Raw genomic sequence first — 23,545 nt, forward strand, 5'->3', positions numbered from 1 at the left:
CTCCCAGGTTCAAGTGATACTCCTGCCTCATGCTCATGACCAGCTGGGTTTACAGGCACCCATCATCATGCCCGGCTAATTTTTGTATTTTTGTAGAGACAGGGTTTCGCCATGTTGGCCAGGCTGGTCTTGAACTCCTGACCTCAGGTGATCCACCTGCCTCGGCCTCCCAAAGTGCTGGGATTACAGGCGTGGGCCACCGTGCCCAGCCATAACTTATTTATTCTCACTACATTTTTATAATCCGTGGGATATATGCTTCAGGATTCCTTCTACTATGTTTCTAATGTATTGTTCTTTTTGTTTATTTATTTTTTAAACTTGTTTGGTAAGACTGCTAAAAGGAAGTAGGATTATTATCCTTAGAATATTATAAACCTTTCTTTTTCTTTGAGATGGAGTCTTGCTCTGTTGCGCAGGCTGGAGTGCAGTGGAATGATCTCAGCTCACTGCAACATCTGCCTCCCGGGTTCAAGAGATTGTCCTGCCTCAGCCTCCTGAGTAGCTGGGATTACAGGCACGCACAATCATGCCTGGCTAATTTTAGTAATTTTAGTAGAGGTGGGGTTTCACTATGTTAGCCAGGCTGATCTCAAACTCCTGACCTCAGGTGATCCACCCGCCTCAGCCTCCCAAAATGCTGGGATTACAGGCATCAGCCACCTCGCCGGGCCCCATTCTCTTTCTAAAGGAAAAAAATAAAAACAAAAGTTAAATTCCTTTGTCAAAACACTATGAGGAAAACAACTCAACAATATGAGTACCTAAGATAATTAGATGACTTTCGCCGGGCGCGGTGGCTCACGCCTGTAATCCCAGCACTTTGGGAGGCTAAGGCGGGCGGATCACCTGAGGTCAGAAGTTCGAAACCAGCCTGACCAACATAGAGAAACCCCGTTTCTACTAAAATACAAAAAAATTAGCTGGACATGGTGGTGCATCCCTATAATCCCCGCTACTCGGGAGGCTGAGGCAGGAGAATCCCTTGAACCTGGGAGGCGGAGGTTGCGGTGAGCCGAGATCACGACATTGCACTCCAGCCTGGGCAACAAGAGTGAAACTCCATCTCAAAAAAAAAAAAAAAAAAAAAAAAAATTAGTTGACTTCCATGCATTCAACAAATCAACAAATATGTATGGATTGCCTACTATATGCATCAGACACTGTGCTAGGCTCCGGGTATAAACAAATCAAATATGGTTTATGCCCTCATTGATTCTATGATCTAGTGAAAGAGACAAAAAGCAATTAAGGAAAAAAGTACACACACGTACACACACACACACACACACACAATTAGAGAGAGTAATAGGAGGGAGGAGAGGAAAATTACTTTAGATTAAATGGTCCAAGTAGCTTTTTTTGAAAGAGTGGCATTTGACTTCCAGTGAATGAAAAGAATCCAGTCATGCAAACTGTTGGGGGAATAGTGGTCTGCTGAAAGGGGCACAGCCTCGGCAAAGGCCTCAGGTGGAAATAGTTTCAAAGATCAGAAAAACCAACATGGTTAAAGTATAGTGACAGAGAAGAATAGTGAGGAATGAGGCTGGACAGAAAGATGAAGGAGACATCATGCAGAGGCTTGACAGATATGGTAAGAGGTTTAGGTGAGAACATACTATTTTCAAGTAGAGTAGTGCCTTTTTTTTTTTTTTTTTTTGAGACAGAGTCTCACTCTGTTGTCCAGGCTGGAGTGCAGTGGTGCGATCTTGGCTCACTGCAACCTCCGCCTCCCGGGTTCAAGCGATTCTTCTGCCTCAGCCTCCCAAGTAACTGGGACTACAGGCACGTGCCACCACACCCCGCTAATTTTTGTATTTTTAGTAGAGACAGGGTTTTACCATGTTGGCCAGGCTGGTCTTGAACTCCTAACCTCATGATCCACCCACCTCAGCCTCCCAAAGTGCTGGGATTACAGTCGTGAGCCACCGTGCACGGCGAGTAGTACTATGTTTTAAAGCATTCCTCCAACTGCTGTGTGAAGAATGGATGCCAAATTGACAGTAGGACAGTAATTTGGAGGCTATTTGCAGTATTCCATTGGGATATGATGATAACTGAGACTGGGTTATTAGAGAGAGGGAGAGGGAGGGAGGGAGAGAGAAAGAGAGACAGAGAGAGAGAGATTGATTATGTACCTTAGAGGTAGAATCAACAGAACCTGCTGATGCTGATGAAGCAGATATGTGATATGAAGGAAAACAAAGAATCAGAGATGACTCATAGGGGTTTAGCTTGAGCAACTGAATGCATACCAATTATTAAAATGAGAAGGATAGAGAGAGTGCAGAGCAGGTTGTTTGGGAAGCATACGCTAGGACAGAGTTAGGTGTGCCAAAGGTTTATCAGGGAAATAATACCTGTGTAGGAAAAGGGACAGAAGCAGAATTGTGCAGGGGGAGTTTGCAGATAATGATGTAAACCTGACAGTCTCTGCCAGCTCAGTGGAGGGGTTCCGGAGCAAAAAGTGCTGGTTGAAGGGGTTCTGTGTTAGACTAGACCCATGAACTCCCACCTTGCTCATTCATTGGCTGGAAACCTGCCCAAGAAGAGTACGACTTAACTACATGCCAAAAAGAGTGTGACTTTGGCTCTAGAGCTGAGGTAGACCCTAAAGCCAGTAACAGCTAGAGACTCTCAGCTAACCACACTCCTACAGCTGGGCAGCAGGTCCTTTCTTGAAAGGGGATCTGAGCAGCACATCTCCCGGTCTCCCACAGTGAACAACAGGCATGAGAAGATCAGCAATTTAGTGTTAGACAAAAGAGGGACAGGCTGGGTGCGGTGGCCCACACTTCTAATCCCAGCACTTTGGGAGGCCTAGATGGGTGGATCACTTGAGGTCAGGAGTTCAAGACCAGCCTGGCCAACATGGTGGAACCCTGTCTCTACTAGAAATACAAAAATTAGATGGACATGGTGGCGGATGCCTGTAATCCCAGCTACTCGGGAGGCTGAGGCAGGAGAATCGCTTGAACCCGGGAGGCAGAGGTTGCAGTGAGCCAAGATCGTGCCACTGCACTCCAGCTTGGGTGACAGAGTGAGACTCTGTCCCCTCCCCCAAAACAAGAGGGACTAAGATAGTTAATTAGATGATTAATTCATCAAATTTGTATTGACCTTCCACAATAGGCCATCCAAATAAAAATGTAGATAGTTAAAGGTAGTCTAAATTTCCTAAGAGAAGTTTGGATTGGAGATATTTGAGAATTTTACATATACTGTACATGGTACGTATATGGTTTATGGACTGGCTTGCACCACCTAATGAAAGAGGAGATTGTTCTTCACTTGGAGAAGTGTTACTTCTCTAGAGATTGTTTGGAGGCAATTTGGTTTGTCACATTGACTGCAGGGACAAAGGAGACACTACTGGCACTTAGTGAGTAGAATCTAGGAATATAAAACATTGTGCAATGCACGGGAAATCCCGCTCGATGAAGAAATGTCTCACATAAAATACCAATAATGCTTCTGTGAAAAAAATTTGCTGTGGACAGAGAAGAGGTCCCAGAACCAACCCTGGGACATTCTATCTTTTAGAAGTTGGGTAATGGAGAAGAAGATGGCAAAGCAGCCTGAAAAGGATTATCTAGAAAGGTAGAAAGAAAACCAGAAGAGAGTGGTGTCAGATGCTAAGACAGGAAAGTGTTTCGACAGGGGAGTCAGCAGCAAACAGTGCTGCTGGGCAGTTGAGTAAGATGAGGACAGAAAAGTGTCCACTGAAAGGTGACCTTAATAAAAGCAATCTCATTAGCCGGGCATGTGGCAGGCACCTGTAATCCCAGGTACCTGGGAGGGTAAGGTAGGAGAATTGGTTGAACCCAGGAGGTGGAGGTTGCAGTCAGCCACTGCACTCCAGCCCAGATGACACAGCAAGACTCTGTCTCGAGGAAAAAAAAAAAATCTGCCAGGAACAGTGGCTCATGCCTGTAATCCCAACTACTTAGGAGACTGAGGCACTAGAATCACTTGAACCTGGGAGGTAGAGGTTGCAGTGAGCCGAGATTGTGCCACTGCACTCCAACCTGGGTGACAGAGCAAGACTGTGTCTCAAACAAAACAAAATAAACAAAAAATTTAATAAATAAAAATAATAGGCTGGGTGCAGTGGCTCACGCCTGTAATCCCAGCACTTTGGGAGGCCGAGGCGGGTATATCACAAGGTCAGGAGTTCAAGATCAGCCTGGCCAAGATGGTGAAGCACCGTCTCTACTAAAAATACAAAAATTACCCAGGAGTGGTGGTGGGTGGCTGTAATCCCAGCTACTTGGGAGGCTGAGGTGGAGAATTGCTTGAACCCGGGAGGCGGAGGTTGCAGTGAGCCGAGATTGTGCCACTGCACTCCAGCCTGGGCAACAGAGCGAGACACCATCTCAAAAAAGAAAAAAAAAAGCAACTTCAGTGTACTGTTGGAGAAAATGGAAGCCAGACTAGTACAAATAAGAGGAAAAGAGAGGTGAGCAACTAGGGGAAGGAAATTTTTCAATGAATTTGAACAATAAGCAGGGAAATACTTTGGAGGGGGATTTGGGATCAAGGAAGAGATTTTATTTCCAATGTTACATTATATAAAGTATGTAATTACATAAAGAAAAGTTGAAAGAATTTTGCAGTAAAATCGCTAAATTTTCTACTTAACATTTTACTCGGCTTGCATTATCACATTTCTTTATCCATAAGGAAGGGGATTTTTAAAAGATGAAGACAGTCCTATAGCATGTTTGTATGCCTGGAATGTGATTCTGTAGCCAGGGGAAGATTCATCATATAGGAAGGAAAGGCAATAGCCAAACAAAGGAGTGAAGTCCTTGAGAAGTGAGGGGAATGGAATTCAGAGTAAAGGGACTGCCTTTTGTTGTTACAGAAGGAAAGAAAGAGGACATGGGTACAGAATCATGAGTGTTTGTGGATTTGATATCAGGAAGACGTGGCAAACACTGCACTATTGCCTAACAGCCAGACTCTCTTCTTCCTTGTTAATAGAACCCAAAATTTGGTGTGGGGGTAGCAGTGTGTCCATACTTAGGAGATTAGTTGTAATTGGTGTAGGCCAGTCATGATGACTGCATTCCTCTTTCTTTGCCAGACACTAACTTTCGTATCATACCTTGTACCAGGAGAATGGTCATGTAACCTATTTCTAGTCAGTGCAACTTTAAGGCTTGTTTGCTGGAGCTGGTGGGCGGGAGTGGGGTGGTGTGTGGGGTGGCTCTGTGACAGTTTTTCCTTTGCTAACAAAAGGAGAGGGAACTTCTTACATAAAAGGTTCTTTTGCTGCCTCCTCACATCCCCCCATCTCCTATCCCATGTGTTTCAATTTCTTTTCTTTTTTTCTTTTTTTTTGAGATGGAGTCAAGTGATTCTCCTGCCTCAGCCTCTCGAGTAGCTGGGATCACAGGTGCCCAACACCATGCCCAGCTAATTTTGTATTTTTAGAAGAGACACGTTTCACCATGTTGGCCATGCTGGTCTCGAACTCCTGACCTCAGGTGATCTGCCCACTTTGGCCTCCCAAAGTGCTGGGATTACAGGTGTGAGACACTGTGCCTGGCCCTGCCCCACTTTTTTTTTTTTTCTTATACAGATGGGGTCTCACTTTCTCAGTCCAGAGGGAAGTGGCCAATCATAGCTCACTGTAACCTCGAGCCCCTGGGCTCAAGCCATCTTCCCACCTCAGTTTCCTTAGTAGCTAGGACTACAAGTGCACACCACCACACCTGGCTAATTTCTGCATTTAATTTCTGTTTTTGGTAGAGATGGGGGTCTCAATGTGTTGTTACGCCCAGCTATTTTTTTTCTTTTTCTTTTTGTAGAGATGGGGTCTTGCTATGTTGCTCAGGCTGGTTTCGAACTCTTGGCCTCAAGTGATTTTCCTGCCTTGGCCTCTCAAAACACAGGAATGCAGGTGTAAGCCACCATGCCCAGCCTTTTTCCTATTTCTGAATGTGGTCATGACTCATGATGTCAGGAAGTATGCTAGCTGTCTTTCAACCTGAGGCAATAAGCTTGAAGATGAAAAGTCAGAGCTGAGCAATGCAGAGAGGCTATGATGAACACAGGGCAAAAACTGCCTCCTACAGGTGTATTTCTTTATCATAGAAAAATAAACTCCAATTTATTGAAGTCTTTGTAGCCAGTTTTATGTCACTTTAGCAGAATATAGATACAGAATACAAAGGAAGTATGGTGGCTATTACTTTTTTCCTGTTGAATACCTCTTCCCAGCTTTATTCTAGTCACAGACCCTATTCTCCAGGCTATAGGAGTGAATACCTGACCCAAATAGGACTTAGATTCTTCCTACTTAGAATTTGAAACTTAGTCGGGAATATCCAAAGACAGAAGGAACTAACCTAATGTCAACTTCCAGAAAGAAGGCCAAAGATCTCCAGCCCCTAGGATTTGTATTCTACTCAAGGACTATCTATGAGTTACTCCATTAGCCTCTCAATAAATCTCCAGCCGAAGTTGGTTTCTGTTGATTTAAACCAGTGTTTCTCAGCCAGGGGAGATTGTACTCTTCAATGGATATCTGGCAATGTCTGGAGATATTTTTGGTTGACAACTGGCAGTGGGTGTTAGTGGCATCTAGTGAGTAGAGACCAGGGATTCTGCTAACATCTTGTAACGCACAGAACAATTCCCCGCAACAAAGACTTACTCGGCCTCAAATGTCAATAGTGTTGAGAAATCCTGCTTTAAAACAAGAGTTCCTTAACAGATACAAAGAGGTTCTCAACAAAGCTGACTCAGGGTCACCTCTGAAATTAGTGTGAAGGAAGAATGGGAGGTTTGAGGAACAAGGAAAGGTATGGAATGGTCATTATGGGTGTGGGAGAGAGAAAAGTGGAAAGTTGCTGGGCAGTACTTAGGGTCTGTCTGAGACTGATGACTGTGAATTTGGAGACATAAGTCCAGTGATTTTTCTCCTGCAATGTAGACAAGAAGAAGGTATATGTTGGTTTATCCAAGGTTGAGTTTCTGTCAGGTGAGAGCAGCAGAGGGAAAGAAAGGCAAGGAAGTTGATATTTGTATGGGAGTGATTTTACTGATGAACCAGAGTAATTAAGTTGGATAATGGGGGCGGGCAGGAATGAGATAATTGATGGGATCAAGTGGATCCAGGAAACAGCCTTATTGGTACCCCTCAGAGGTTGTCAGAAAACAGAATTTCAGGCTTCCTTGTACAGCTACTGAGTCAGACTTTGGATTTTAGTTTTTGGAGACAGGGTCTCACTCCTGTCACCCAGGCTGGAGTGCAGTGGTGCCATCACAGCTCACTGCAGCCTCGCCTTCCCAGGCTCAGGTGATTCTCCCACCTTAGCCTCCCAAGTAGCTGGGACTACAGATGTCTGCCACCACACCTGGCTAATTTTTTGTACTTTCAGTAGAGACGGGTTTTGCCATATTGCTCAGGCTGGTGTCAAACTCCTGGGCTCAAGAGATCCACCTACCTCAGCCTCCCAAAATGCTGGGATTACATGCCTGAGCCACCACATCCGTTACATTTTAAAACATTTTGTTTTGTTTTGTTTTTTAGAGAGTGTCTCGCTCAGTCTCTGTCACTCAGGCTGGAGTGCACTGGTGTGATCATAGCTCACTGTAACCTTGAAATTCTGGGCTCAAGCAAGTGATCATCCTGCCTCAGCCTCCCAAGTAGCTGGGAATACAGGTGTTCAATACCAGAACTCTGGCTAGAATTTATATTTTAATAAGTTCCTGAAGTGACATATGCACATTAAAGATTGAGAAGCCATGCATTACAGTATTTGATGAAGGTAAAGAATTTCTGCACTGAGAATACTGAAAATATGGTCCTGGGTGAATTATCTAGTCCAGAAGTTAGTATTTTTTTTTTTTCTGTAAGGGGCCAAGAGCCATACAGTTTCTGTCACGACTATTTAACTCTGCCATTGTAGTACGAAAACAGCCTGAGAAGATAGATAACACATACACGAGACGGACAGATGTTGAAAGTTGCTGTGTTCTAATAAGACTGTCAACAAAAACAAGTAATGGCAAGTAATGGATTGATTTGACCCAAGGGCCATTGTTTGCTGATCCCTGATCTTGACCTTGATGAAAACAACAACAACAACAGTAAGTCTTAGCTCCCAAGAAAAGTTTACCCTGAGTTTCCTAGTTCTGACTACTTACTATCTCTTGGGAGTAAGTATTCTCCCTCTTCCCTTTTTTTTTTTTTGAGATGGAATCTCACTCTGTCACCCAAGCTGGAGTGCAGTGGTGCGATTTCAGCTCACTGCAACTTCTGCCTTCTGAGTTCAAGTGATTCTCCTGCCTCAGCCTCCTGAGTGGCTGGGATTACAGGCACATGCCACCACGTCCGGCTAATTTTTGTATTTTTAGTAGAGATGCGGGTTCACCATGTTGGCCAGGCTGGTCTTGAACTCCTGATCTGCCTGCCTCGGACTTCCAAAGTGCTGGGATTACAGGCGTGAGCCACCGCACTCAGCCCTTCTTCCCTTTTCTTAACACAATGAAGAATTTGATTTTGTAACTACTTGGCCAGTTGATGTTCTGCAGGATCCTAAAAGAGGAAGTAAGAAGGGAACTGCAGTCTTAGAAAGCCAGAATGTCCTCGAAACCATTTTTTCCCCCCTAGAGTACCAAGAGATGTAATATGGGGCAGGCAGGGTTCGCGTCAGCGTGTTCTCTGGGGTTGTTTCACTTTTATTTTCTTCTGGCTTCCAGCAAACACATTTTGAGTTTCTCAGCTGAGCCAAAGGAAATCAAGAAATCTCTTGAAATCAAGGAAATCAAGGAATCAATTACTTACACCAAGCTGAGCAAGAGACAACTTGAAGGCAGAGGTAGCAGTAATCAGACAGGGTTTCCAAGGTAACAGGGCAGAAGTAGGGGCGAAGTGGGGAACAGAAATAAAAGCTACTAGGACTTTATTTTTATTTATTTATTTATTTAGGTTTTTTATTTTTTATTTTTGGTGTTTCTTTGTTTTGTTTTGTTTTGTTTTGTTTGAGATGGAATCTCACTCTGTTGCCCAGGCTGGAGTGTAGTAGGGCGATCTCAGCTCACTGCAACCTCTGCCTCCCGAGTTCAAGTGATTCTCCCGTCTCACCCTCCTGAATAGCTGGGACTACAGGTGCTCAACACCACGCCTGGCTAATTTTTGTGTTTTTAGTAGAGACCGGGTTTCACCATGTTGGCCAGGCTGGTCTCCAACTCCCGACCTCAGGTGATCTGCCCGCCTCGGCCTCCCAAAGTGCTAGAATTACAGGCGTAAGCCACCGCATCTGGCCACCTTTCTAGCACTTTACATGTATCATTGGAATCCTTACAGTTAGTTCAGCATTATTATCCCCAGGTTACAGGTGGAGAAACGGAGACCAATATATTATTAGACATTAATAAAGCACTTTGTGCCGGGCACCCTCTGCTTTACAAATATAAACTCATTTAATCCTTACCACAACTATATGAGGCTTGAACTTTCGTTGCCTGCATCGTACAGTGGGAAAGCTGTGCTTTGAAGAGAGGGGTTAAGTGACTTGCTGGAGGACATTAGCTAATATGGATGGAGCTGAGTTTTTAATCCAGGTGGACAGGTTTCATTGTTCATGTTCTTAACCACTATACCTCCCAGATTCACTCTTTCCAGACTTGAACAACTACTCTCTAGAAAATGCACCAGGCCTAAAGTTAGGGAAACTAACTCAAAACCAGGAACATGTAATAAGCAGTAGAGCCAGGGTTGGGGTCCAATTCTGACACTAAAGCTTGTGTATTTTCCCTTGTCCAAGGTAGTGACTATGTTCTTTTTTTTTTGTCCTAATTAGTATTATAGAACAGTTGGAATACACAAGGTAGTGACTATGGTTTTTGTTGTTGTTGTTGTTATTGCTTTTTGTTTTTTTTGAGACAGAATCTCACTCTGTTGTCCAGGCTGGAGTGCAACGGCATGATCTTGGCTCACTGCAACCTCCATGTCCTGGGTTCAAGCGATTCTCCTGCCTTAGCCTCCTAAGTAGCTGGGGTTACAGACATGCACCACCATGTCCCACTAATTTTTTTGTATTTTTAGTAGAATGGGGTTTCACCATGTTGGTCAGGCTGCTTTCAGACTCCTGACCTCAAGTGATCCACCTGCCTAGGCCTCCCAAAGTGCTGGAATTATAGGTGTGAGCCACCGCGCCCGGCCCATGTTCTTTAGATGTCTTTCCCACCAGGAGATTCTCTGTCAGTGCTAAGCCTTCAAGTTTTAGTTTTACTTATTGTTATTATTTCACCACATAGGTTCATTTTATTGAGCTGAAAGCTTACAAAAAGTCCACTGGTCCCTGCCCTGCCCATGTTACACTCATTCCTTCCCATGCACACTCTTGAGTATCCACAAGTGCTTCCACATAACTGGTTTCCCCCAACAAAGCACAAAGGGTGGTGCTTCCAAAGCATCCGTTGTTCCTAGCAGCAAGACTTTCAATGCTGGGGTTTTCTTTTTCTTTTTCTTTTTCTTTTTCTTTCCTTTCCTTTCCTTTCATTTCGTTTCTTTTTTTTTTTTTTTCTGAGACAAGAGTCTCACTCTGTTGCCCAGGCTGGAGTGTGCAGTGGCATGATCTCGGCTCACTGCAACCTCAGCCTCCTGGGTTCAAGCAATTCTCCTGCCTCAGCCTCCCAAGTAGCTGGGACTACAGGCATGCACTACCACGCCCAGCTAATTTTTTGTATTTGAAGTAGAGACGGGGTTTCGCCATGTTGGCCAGGCTGGTCTTGAACTCCTGACCTCAGGTGATCTGCCCGCCTTGGCCTCCCAAAGTGCTGGAATTACAGGCATGAGCCACTGTGCCTGGCCATTTTTTATCTTTGAAAGTGTTCTATTTCAATAATTTTTGGGGTACAGGTAGGTTTTGGTTACATGGATAAGTTCTTCAGTGATCATTTCTGAGATTTTAGTGCACCTGGTCCCCCAGCAGTATACACTGTATCCAATACGTAGTCTTTTATTCTTCACCCTTCTCCCAACCTTACCTTCTGAGTCCCCAAAGTCTATTATATCATTCTACCTTTGTGTCCTCATAGCTTAGCTCCCATTTATAAGTGAGAACATATGATAATTGGTTTTCCATTCCTGAGTTACTTTACTCGGAATAATGGCCTCCAACTCCATCCAAGTTGGTGCAAAATACATTATTTTGTTCCTTTTTATGAATCAGTAATGTTCCATAGTGTATATATAACACATTTTCTTTGTGCACTTGTTGGTTGCTGGGCACTTAGGTTCATTCCATGTCTTTGCACTTGAGAATTGTGCTGCTATAAACATGCATGTGCAAGTATCTTTTCATATGATGACTTCTTTCCCTTTGGGTAGATACCCAATAGACGGATTGCTGAATTGAATGGTAGTTCTACTTTCAGTTATTTAAGGAATCTCCATACTGTTTTCCATAGAGGTTGTACTAATTTACATTCCCAACAGCAGTGTAAAAGTGTTCCCTTTTCACCACATCCATGCCAACATCTATTATTTTTTGACCTTTTTTTTTTTTTTTTTTTCTGAGGCAGGATCTCACTCTGTCACCCAGGCTGGAGTGCAGTGGCATGATCTCAGCTCACTGCAACCTCCGCCTCTCCAGTTCAAGCAATTCTCCCACCACAACCTCCCCAGTAGCTGGGAGTACAGGCATCCACCACCACACCTGGCTAATTTTTGTACTTTTAGTAGAGATAGGGTTTCACCATGATGGCCAGGCTGGTCTTGACCTCCTGGCCTCAAGTGATCCATCAGCCTCAGCCTCCCAAAGTGCTGGGATTACAGGTGTGAGCCATCATGGCTGGCCATTTTTCTCTATTCTATTCCACTGGTCTATGTTCCTGTTTTTATATCAGTACCATGCTGTTTTGGTAACTATAGTCTTTTTTTTTTTTTGAAACGAAGTCTTGCTCTTGTCCCCCAGGCTAGAGTGCAGTGGCATGATCTCGACTCACTGCAACCTCCGCCTCCTGGGTTCAAGCGATTCTCCTGCCTTAGCCTCCCGAGTAGCTGGGGTTACAGGTGCCTGCCACCACACCTGGCTAATTTTTGTATTTTTAGTAGAGACGGGGTTTCACCATGTTGGCCAGGCTGGTCTCGAACTCCTGACCTCAGGTGATCCACCCGCCTTGGCCTCCCAAAGTGCTGGGATTACAGGCGTGAGCCACCATGCCTGGTGGTAACTGTAGTCTTATAGTATAGTTTGAAGTTCGGTAATGTGATGCCTCCAGATTTGTTCTTTTTGCTTAGTCTTGCTTTGGCTATGCAGCTCTTTTCTTGTTGCATATGAATTTTAGGATTGTTTTCTCCAGTTCTGTGGAGAATGATGATGGGAATTGTATGGAATCTGTAGATTGCTTTTGGCAGTGTTGTGGGATGTGTTTCCATTTGTTCCAGAAGGGAGTATAACTGCCTCTGCTGCACATGAGTTCACAAAGGGAGTGGGGAGTAGCAGCCAGCAGCAAGCCTCACCCAGCTCCCATGAAGTTGGCAAGGCTGGTCTTGCTTCCCTCGGTGCCCTGTTAACAGCACTGAGTTTAGATCCAGGCAGTCTGTGCACACTGTGACCTGAAACCACAGCTTTCAGGTCATGCCCTTCCCTATTTGCTGGTAAGGCTGAGCACCCAGCATGTATGCTTGTGTCTCCTGCACACTTCTCACTTGCCCACTGGTTTCTGCTCAAGGGAGTTCATCCCCACTCCAGATTATATTATAAAATTCAGTTGGGAGCTTCTTTCACCCTGTGACCCCTCCCTGAGTTTGTTGGCTGACTTCCCTGAGGGCCCCTGTAAGATACAGTCAGGAATGGCTTCCCTCCTTTCACGATGGAGACTGGGAATGCCTACAAGGCACTTCCTACTACTGCTTCTACGTTTATTTATTTCACTCCACTCCCTAAATCCATTCCGGCTCTGGGCAGGGTTAAAGCCTTCTCCTGTGGCGATGTTCAGATTCCCTGGTAGGAATGTGTGCTTGGAGGAAGACTCTCCCCTCTCACACTCTGGGAACTTACAGCTTTTCACCTGTCTTACAGAGTAGGCTGCAGCCTGCTGCATCTTTCAAAGGGTCTGTGGATTCTTTCCCAGCTAATTTTTAAAAAGCTTTTTGTAGAGACAGGCGTAGGCCAGGTGCAGTGACTCATGCCTGTAATCCCAGCATTTTGGGAGGCTGAGGTGGGAGGATTGCTTGATGCCAGGAGTTCAAGACTAACTGGGCAACATAGTGAGACCCTATCTCTAAAAGAAAAGCAGGGAAAAGAGGGTTTTAGTTGACTGAAACCAGGACAAACATAAAGAAGGTCTCCCATTCAATTTATCTGGTTCTAAAAGCAGTTTTTTCCAATTGTGCACACAAATAAACTGTTTTAGGCAAGACAGGGTCTTGCTATATTGCCCAGGCTGAAACACAGTGGCTCTTCACAGGCGTGATCCCACTACTGATCAGCAAAGGAGTTTTTGACCTGCTCTGTTTCCAACCTGGACCAGTTCACACCTCCTTAGGCAACCTGGTGGTACTGAGACAGGAGGCAGAACTCAACTCTGGAGGCAGGGCTTGGTCACCGGACCAAATTGAGGACTAGCTGAAACAGGTTTGGAGCAGAAGCACCTCCCCATAAGACATGCCCACCAGTGTGCCATGTCAGTTTACCACTGCCATGACAACACCCTGAAGTTATGGCCCCTTTCTGTGGCAATGACCTGACAACTTGGAGGATACCACCCTCATTCTAGAAATTTCTGCATAAACTGCCCATTAACTTGCATATAATTAAAAGTGGGTATAGGGCCAGACACAGTGGCTCATGCCTAGAATCCCAGCACTTTAGGAGGCCAAAGTGGGTGGATTGTTTGAGGTCAGGAGTTCGAGACCAGCTTGACCAACATGGTGAAACCCCGTCTCTACTAAAAATACAAAAATTAGCCGGGCGTGGTGGCAGGTGCCTGTAATCCCAGCTACTCAGGAGGCTGAAGCAGGAGAATCACTTGAACCCAGGAGGTGGAGATTGTAGTGAGCTGAGACTGCACCACTGCACTCCAACCTGGGTGACAAAGCGAGACTCTGTCTCAAAATAAATAAATGAATAAAAATAAAAATAAAATAAAATCAGTATAAACAGGAATACAGAACTGCCTCTGAGTTGCTGCTCTGGGCACACTGCCTACAGAGTAGCCCTGCTCTGCAAGGAGCAGTAGCTCTGCTGCTGCCATGTACTGCAGCTTCAATAAAAGTTGCTATTTAACACCACCAGCTCACCCTTGAATTCTTTACTGGGTGAAGCCAAGAATCCTCAATTTTGGCGCTTTCCTGTCCTGCATCAGTCTCCTGCTCCTAGGAGTTCACCCTTTTTTGTTTGTTTGTTTGTTTTGAGGCGGAGTTTCCCTCTTGTCCCCAAGGCTGGAGTGATCTCGGCTCACTGCAACCTCCGCCTCCCAGGTGAAAGCCATGCTCCTCAGCCTCCCAAGTAGCTGGGATTACAGGCATGCGCCACCATGCCTGGCTGATTTTTGTATTTTTAGTAGAGATGGAGTTTTGCCATGTTGGTCAGGCTGGTCTTGAACTCCTGACCTCAAATGATCTGCCGGCCTCAGCCCCACGAAGTGCTGGGATTACAGGCGTGAGCCACCGTGCCCAGCAAAGTTCACCCTATTAATGTCAAACAGTGCAGACACCCAGTTGTCATAGCACACTACAGCCCAGAACTGGTCTCCAGCTATTCTCCTGCCTCAGCCTCCTGAGTATCTGAGACTACAGGTGTATGCCACTGGGCCCAACACAGGTTTTTTTTTTTTTTTTTTTTTTTTTTTTTTGACACAGGGTCTTGCTCTGTTGCCAGGCTGGAGTGCAGTGGCATGATCTCGGCTCACTGCAACCTCCACCTCCTTGATTCAAGCGATCCTCCTACCTTAGCCTCCCACGTAGCTGTGATTACAAGCGTGCACCACCACACTTAGCTATTTTTAGCAGAGATGGGGTTTCACCATGTTAGTATTTTTAGTAGAGACAGGGTTTCACCATGTTGGCCAGGCTGGTCTCAAACTCCTTACCTCAAGTGATCTGCCTACCTCAGCCTCCTGAAGTGTTGGGATTACAGGTGTGAGCCACCTGCCTGGCCTATCCTAAATTGTAATGCCTAATTCAGGCACTGTGTGTTAATCTGTGCTAGATAATAGGTAGTAAACATGCACAAGATAGTTCCTGCCTTCAATGTGTTTACAGTCTAGTTCTAGTGTTTTGTAGTGTTAGGATGTGGTTTGGTCTTCTGATCCGACACCACCAATGGTTACTAATTATATATAACCAATACCTAGAAAATAAAATTTCCCATGTTGTTCAAATTGAAATTTAGTTTTCCTACATCACAACTTGAATATCCTCCTGAATATCCTTTCTTCTCTAGTGCCTTTACTCTTTACTTTATCCATTAGAGCCAAATATGACTATTTCCTTACATTTGCCTTTGCTGTTAACCCTTCAGCTGAGGCAGAGCCACAACATTCTTGGACTTTCATCATGATAAGGCAGATAGATTAAGATCTTGACTTAAATAAAATGGACAAGTGTCCTCTTCTCCTGAACTTCAAGAAGGATAAATAAAATGGACAAGGGTCCTCTTCTCCTGAACCTCAAAAAGGAGCTTAACCTTGAGGTACTGATCTATGTATGTGGATGAGAATCGTTAGTAAAGATAATTGAGGCCAGGTGTGGTGGTTCATGCTTTTAATCTTTGAGAGGCTGAGGAAGGCAGATCGCTTGAGTCCAGGACTTCGAGACCAGCCTGGATAACATCTACAAAAAAATGCCAAAAAATTAGCCAGGCATGGTGGTGTGTGTGCTTGTAGTCCCAGCTACTTGGGAGGCTGAGGTGGGAGGATTGCTTGAGCCTGCGAGGTTGAGGCTGCAGTGAGCTGAGATTGTGGCACTGCACTCCAGCCTGGGCAACAGAGGGAGACCCTATCTCTAAATAAATAAATAAATACCATTGGGTTGAAATCTAGAGACCTAAGTTATAGTCCCAGCTCAGCCACTAATCTGAGAATGGTTAACTATTTAAAATTTACAATGTGCCAGTCACTTTTTAAATTAACATGCTATGCTGTAAGTAGGAGGGTACTATTATTATCTTCATTTTACAGACAAGGACATGGAGGCAGAGAGCACTTAAATAACTGGCAAATCATACAGTTAGGGGCACACAGAGTCCAGTTGTGCAACAGAGGCAATCTGGCTGGTAGTACTTCCTGATAACAGAAGCTTTCATTGCTAACACACTATGTGGCAGATTCTGTACTGTGTGTTTTTGTTTGTTTTTTTGAGACAGGGTCTCACTCTGTGGCACAATGATCATGGTTCACTGCAGCCTCGGCCTTCTGAGCTCAAGTGATCCTCCCGCCTCCGCCTCCTGAGTAGCTGGGAATACAGATGTGCGACACAGCACTTGGCAAGTTTTTAAATATTTTCTTCAGACTGAAACATCATCGTGTTAAAGATAAAAAAGAAAAAAATATTCTTGTAGAGATAGGATCTCACTGTTGTCCAGATTGGTCTCAAATTTTTGAGCCCAAGCCATCCTCCTGCCTTGGCCTCCCAAAGTGCTGGCATTACAGGGTGGGTCACCATGCCTGGTTTGTACTGTTTTCCTGGCAATGTTATTCAATCTCGTGAATAATCCTAAGGTAGATATGATACCAATTTTTCAGGTGAAAAAAACTAATCGGCAGAATGAAACTTCGTAAACAGCCTGTGGCTCCAAAAGCTTCTGGAAGCCTCAAGCTACCCGTGTGCATCTTTGAGCCTCAGTTTCCCCATCTTTAAAATAAGGGGTTTGGAGTAGATGTCTGTTCTCTGGGGCAGGATGCAGAGGAAAAGAGCTGTCTGCGAATGGGCGAGAGAGAAGGTGGGGTAAATACAGTTAAACCACAGTGACCGAGGGCCCAGCATAACGGGGGTGGGTGCGGTTACAAATGCCGGTAAGATTCCCGCCAAGGCGGAGGACGGGGGTGTCAGAGCCGAGCGAGGCCTGTGGGCGAGAATGGGCCTGACAGCCATTCTCCGACCCGCGTGGGCGCTGCAGGCGCAGGCCAGCGGCCAAGGGAGAGGCGATCCCTGGGGCTCTGCCCGGGTTTCGGGACGGCACCTCACCCGCCCAAGTCCTGCTCCACAGGCTTCTCCGGGAAAGCTAGGGAAGGAAGAGGCGCGGCCTCCCGAGCCAGCATCTCAGAGCGCCACGTCCCTCCTGGCTCAGCCTCCCCCCAGGCTCCATAGCTTCGGCGCTCCCCACCGCCCGCCTCCAGGCTCCCCGGCGCGGCCTTGTCCCTGCTCCCGCCAATCGGCGTCGTCAGCAATCGCGAACCAGACCAATCAGCGGCCGCAGGGTGTGGGAACTGTCGCCATGGCAGCCAGGAGGCGGGCGCGCGCGGCGGGAGGAGGGGCAGAGCGGAGCGGTGGGCCGGGGGTTGGAGGACAAGTTTGTGCGCTGGGCGCAAGCACCAGGCGCAGCCTCGCTCGCCGAGACCTGGCCAGGTAAGGCCGGTGGCCGCGCGGTGGGTGCGGAGCAGCGCGGCGGGAGATTGGGGGTGGGGCGGGGGTCCGGAGATAAGGCTCAGGTCTTCGCCTGCCTTGCCAGAGCAGAGAGGATGGCAGGGGCCGTGCAGTGGGCGGGGCACCGGCGGGGAGGGGGCTCCCAGCGCGAGCCGGAGGCTCTGGGTTCCCTCTGCTCCACTCGCAGCTGGGCACCCGAGCTTTCTTCGGGGTCGAGGAGGGTGGCTGGCTCTTGGCGGGGAGCAGGAGAGGGTAGGTGCCGAACCGAGACCCTGTTGGGGTCCCGTTGGGTTTGGGCAGGTCGATGGGCGAGGGGGTGCCCACTAGTGAGGAGGGACACCCACCAATTCCAGGCGATGCTCCCCTGCGTCGCTCAGCAAAGCTAGGCCCGGGTATCCTGCTTTTCTCCGGTCTGGTTAAGCCGGCAACCTCTGACACTTAGGAGAAAGTTAGTGTCAGTCGTGATATCCGTTTCCCTTAAGTGACAAATTAGGTACGAGATGAAACCTTTTGGTTTTAGGAGATGAGAAACAGTACTTCCTTGCTGCACCTGCTAAGTGGTAACTCAGTGAGCAAATATGGTTATTGTGGTTGGTGTTTGCAACGGTCTTAGATGACAATTATTTTACAGTATCAAATGGTTGGGAGAGAGAGGGAAAGAGGGAGAGAGAGAGAGAATATGAGGGAATGAGAATGAACGGGAACCATTATGATTTTTGAGAGATAGAACCTCTTGAAATTCTGTGTCCACTAAACTCCTAAATTGAATAATGTACATTTTATGCAATTGAATAAGCTAGTGCTACCATCTAAACCTGCTACTAAGGCTCTGTTAAATCCATGGACGAATATGAACACTAAAAGATACTACCTTGGTTTAAAAATAGGGGAGGTTAAATGCAAATATTTCTGATAGTGAATTTTGTTTGAGGGAGATTGTGGACTTTCCCTATGGGAAAGTTTAAAGAATTGATGAGGTAGATGCTTTAAGGAATGTTCTTGTTTTTGAAACTTGAATAAGTTCAACAAATGTTGAACAAATATTTCAACAAATCTTCCTCAGCTAATAGGGTCAAAAATTAAAATTCTGGAAATTTAGAATTAGAAATGAAATCTCAAATAATGTCACTCTCATAATTAGGATGAACATGGAAACTTCCATTTTTCATCGTGGTCTTCAAGCTCTCCATGATCTCATCTACCTCTGTAGTAGGGGGTCAATTTTTTTTTTTTTTATCTAGACAATTTTAGAAATTTAAAGGAGTCAAAAATTTATTTCTGTCTCCATGTGTTTACTCATGCCCTTCTCTGTCTATCCAAATTTTACCCTTTTTTTTTTTTTTGAGACAGAGTCTCACTTTGTCACCCAGGATGGAGTGCAATGGCCCGATCTCGGCTCACTGCAGCCTCCACCTCCCGGGTTCAGGGGATTCTCCTGCCTCAGCCCATCGAGTAGCTGGGATTACAGGGACCCACCACCACAGCCAGCTAATTTTTTGTATTTTTATTAGAGATGGGGTTTCACCATGTTGGCCAGGCTGGTCTCAAACTCCTGACCTCAGGTGATCCACCTCCCTTGGCCTCCCAAAGTGCTGAGATTACAGATGTGAGCCACCATGCCTGGACGACCCATGTTCTAAGAGTCGAATCTGTCTATGTTGTGTTTACCTTTCTTTGCTCTCCCAAGGTACATATTGTTCATATCACGTATTTTGTATGTATCCTTTCAGCATGCTTTTTGCCAAGTTGGTTTGTGCTCTGTGAATAACAGTTGAGATAAAATGTACAATTAAGACAATTAAGGTACTTTTCAAGACACTATTAATTATGGGCACTAATATCAATAATATCAATTCAGATATCTTTTTTGTTTTGGGATATGTTATAAATCTCTGAACACTACTAAACTAATTTTGCATTACTTAGAATAATATTTAAATTGCTTTCCACTTTCTAAGGACCCTTTTGAAGGCTGGGGTCTACAAAATACCCTTTTGAGTACTGGGTAGCTGGCAGAATCAAGTGCAGGATTTAAAAATGTATTGAAAATAATCCTTTAGGCCGGGCATGGTGGCTAATGCCTGTAATCCCAGCACTTTGGGAGGCTGAGGCAGGTGGATTACTTGAGTCCAGGAGTTCAAAACCAGCCTGGCCAACATGGTGAATCCCCGTCTCTACTAAAAATACAGAAATTAGCCAGACGTGGTGGCGGGCATCTGTAATCTCAACTACTCAGGAGGCTGAAGCAGGAGAATTGCTTGAACCCGGGAGGCGGAGGTTGCAGTGAGCCGAGACTGCGCTATTGCACTCCAGCCTGGGCAACTAGAGTGAAACTACGTCTCAAAAACAAAACAAAAAACAGGCTACTAACAATTTCAAATAATTTATTCAAGGAAAAACTTCAATCACTTTCATTATTTTCAATCAAAATTTTTTTTACAACCATGATGTGGTGAAAAGTATACTTAGTTAGAATTTCGTGGCCAGATTCCAGTACAGGCTCTGCCAAAAGAACTTGGCCAAGTCAGTTAACTTCCTTCTGTATTTATAACCTTTTATAAAAGTAGGGCTGAATTAGATTACAGTAGTCCTCCTTTATCCTAGAGGGATATGTTCCAAGGGTCCCAATGGATGCCTGAAACTACAGGTAGTACCAACCCTTATATACGCTATGTTTTTTGCTATACATATATAATAATAAAATGAATAAATAACAATAATACACTGAAATAAAAGTTATATGAATGTGATCTTTCAAAATATCTTGTTTTACCTCAGGTAATTGAAACTGCAGAAAGTGAAATCGCAGGTTAGGGAGGACTACTGTACCTCCACGATTATTTCTGATCTTAGAATTCTCTGATTCTAAAATCCTAAAGCAGCCTAATAGAAGTTCAGATAGTAGTTACTTGATTTTATTTTTGGCAGAGCATTTTTTTTTTTTTTTTTTTTTTTTGAGACAGGGCCTCGCTCTGTTGCCCAGGCTGACTGGAGTACAGTGATGTGATCATGGCTCACTGCAGCCTGGAACTGCCAGGCTCAAGTGATCCTCCTACCTCAGCCTCCTGAGTAGCTAGGACTAAAGGAGCATGCCACCACACCCTGCTAATTTTTAAGTATTTTTTTGTAGAGAAGAGGCCTCACCATGTTGTCCAGGCTGGTCTCAAACTTCTAGGCTCAAGCGATCTGCCCGTCTCGGCCTCCCAAAGTGCTGGAATTACAGGCGTGAGCCACTACACCTGGCCTTGGCAGAGTTTTTTTTGGCAGTGTATTTTAATTATCTGAAGTACAGTATATGTAAATAATAAAGAGATTATAATTTTAATAATATGTTTATTGAGTGATACAGATCTGTTTTTCATAAGCCTATAATCTAGGATACTCCAACCCATTGTTAAGACTGGAAAAAAGGAGATATAATAGTTTCCTTGATGAGTGTCCTTTTCTACAGATGTAGACAACAGAGGCTCTAAAAGCTATACTAATGTCTTGATCAGGGAAAAGCTGGAGTCCAACTCAGCTGGTCATACACTTGACATTTTATTTGAACCTCACTTTCCTGTTGACTTTCATTTTCAAAGGGAAAATGGAGGTGAGCACCAGGTTATCTGTGGCCTTTGAAACTGGTGCCGTGGAGAAACTCAAAAGCCGTTTACTTTTCTTCACCCTGCCCTGTTTCATCATTAGATTTGTGACATTGATAGTAAGAAGAAGCAATCCACGTTTCCTAGCTCAAGGCAGTGTCTTAGAGAAGGAAACCTGAGTCTCTTGCTACAGTTCTGATTTAAGGTTGGAAGGATGAGATTATGTTGGATGCATTGCTTTCATTGGTCTATAATTGCATCAGGACTTTGGTTCTGGCAATGTTCAGAGAAGAGCTCTAATGTGGCCTTTCAAAAATGACTGTAAGACCGGGCATGATGGCTCAGGCCTGTAATCCTAGGACTTTGGGAGGCTAAGGTGAGCAGATCACTTGAGCTCACAGGTTTGAGAACAGCCTGGGCAACATGGTGAAATCCCATCTCTACCAAAAATATTAAAAACTAGCTGGGCGTGGTGATGCGTGCCTGTAGTCCCAGCTACTCTGGAGGCTGAGGCAGAAGGATGGCTTGAGCCTGGGAGGTGAGGGTTTTAACGAGCTGAGATAGCGCCACTGCACTCCAGCCTGGGTGGTAGAGTCAGACCCTGTCTCAAAAAACAAAAACAAAAATGACTTTTAAAGTTGTATGTCAAACTGGTCTTGCTTGCTTTTTGTTTTGTTAATTTTTTTTTTTTTTTTTTAGACAGGGTCTTTCTCTGTCATCCAGGCTGGAGTACAGTGGTATGAATGGCTCGACCTCCTGGGCTCAAGCAATCCTCCCACCTCAGGTTCCTGAGTAGCTGGGACTACAGGTGCACACCACCACACCCAGCTAATTTTTTGTAGAGGCGGGGTTTCACCATGTTGCCCAGGCTTGTTTTGAACTCCTGGGCTCAAGTGATCCACTCGCCAAGTGCTGGGATTATAGGTGTGAGCCACCATGCACATTCTGGTCTTGCTTTTTAAGTTCTACCACTTGGGGTGTTTACAGAACAGATTTTCATATTTCTTTATGTTTCCTTTTCAAGACAAGAAGGGCATTAATATTTATTGAGCAATTACCATTGTCATGCACTGTGTGGTTACTTTGTATTCGTTCTTATTTTCCTCGCATCAACAAACCTGTGAAGAGGTATGAGTTCAATTTTCTAGGTAGGAAAATCAAGACTCAGAGGCAAGTAGCTTGCGAGTAAATGGGGGAAGTTAGGATTTAATCTGCTGTTTGTGTGTTTATTTTTTACCATGTTGTGTCAATAAAATACAACATGCGTATGATTACTCCCCTGCATAGATTATTTTATGTTAAATATACCATATATAAAAAAAGAAATACATGTGTCCTTAAAATTTGAAAATATTTTATTTGCTTTTTTTTAAACAGACTACTTAGAAATAACTGCTTATGTTTACTAATGAGTTTGCACATGAGCTGCTTTGTGTTTTACATGTTATTTGGTGGGGTTTCAAAAAAGAATTTGAAATATTTAATCTTATTACTGATCTCTGTGACAAACTAGGAACAAAGTTAATTTTTTTAAAGTGGTGGTAAGAGTAAAGAAAAATTCCAGTTAAGAATTTAACAGGAAAAGTTGCCCTATATCTTGAAGTCTCATTGCTGAAAAAAATAAGCTTTTAATCTGAATTCAAGAGTGGAGGAATACAGGAAAATTTGGCCATAATAAATCAGTATATATATATATTTTTTTTTCCCCAAGACAGAGTCTCGCTGTGTCACCCAGGCTAGAGTGCAGTGGCATCATTTCGGTTCACTGCAACCTCTGCTTCCCAGGTTTAAGCGATTCTTGTGCCTAAGCCTCTTGAATAGCTGGAACTACAGGCACCTGCCACTATGCCCGGCTAATTTTTGTATTTGTTTAGTAGAGATGGGGTTTCACCACATTGGGCAGGCTGATCTTGAACTCCTGACCTCAGGTGATCTCTCCACCTCAGCCTCCCAAAGTCCTGGGATTACAAGCCGGAGCCACTGTGCCTGGCCAACATCTTTGTTTATTCTGGTTTTCGATTTTGTTTATTTCATGTATCTTTCTCCCCTCCTTACTGGAATATGATATAATTTAGTCTCCTTCCACATCATAAAAATTTGGCACTTTTCACATTATGTGACAAATGCATACACTATCATGTACCATTACCACTGTAAAAAGTCTAAATTTTGTAATATTGTGTCTTTTTATTTATTTATTTTTATTTTTTTTTACATTTAGAACGTGTTACGAGTCAGTTTTTAGTGAAAAAACATTGAGCTAGGAGCCAAGACCCATCTCTTCACTATTTTGGTATTGTGCAAGTCATCTTATCTCTCTGGATCTCAGTTGTCTCATCTGTAAAAAGGAGATAAAAATTATTTACCTGCCTGAACGTAAGTACTCAATAATTGCATTTGGTTGCAAAGA

The 23,545-nt window shown here is 44.5% G+C and overlaps 1 protein-coding gene across 9 annotated transcripts in view; it reads left to right on the plus strand.

The window, feature by feature from the left end:
* Positions 1–23,545, plus strand: part of NUCB2 (nucleobindin 2) — a 126,198-nt gene that overhangs the window by 52,136 nt on the left and 50,517 nt on the right. For 3 of the 9 annotated variants that reach the window (XM_030828648.1, XM_030828647.1, XM_030828642.1), the window contains exons 1-2: positions 17,419–17,533; positions 23,357–23,511. The exons of 1 other annotated variant lie outside the window; for it this stretch is intronic. The gene's annotated coding sequence lies outside the window, so the exon portion shown is untranslated. Of the gene's footprint in view, positions 1–17,418; positions 17,534–23,356; positions 23,512–23,545 lie in introns of those variants that run through there. 5 more of the 9 variants (XM_030828643.1, XM_030828644.1, XM_030828641.1 and 2 more) reach the window with 4 other exon arrangements.

This window comes from Nomascus leucogenys, chromosome 15 (assembly GCF_006542625.1).
Source record: "Nomascus leucogenys isolate Asia chromosome 15, Asia_NLE_v1, whole genome shotgun sequence".
NCBI lineage: Eukaryota > Metazoa > Chordata > Mammalia > Primates > Hylobatidae > Nomascus > Nomascus leucogenys.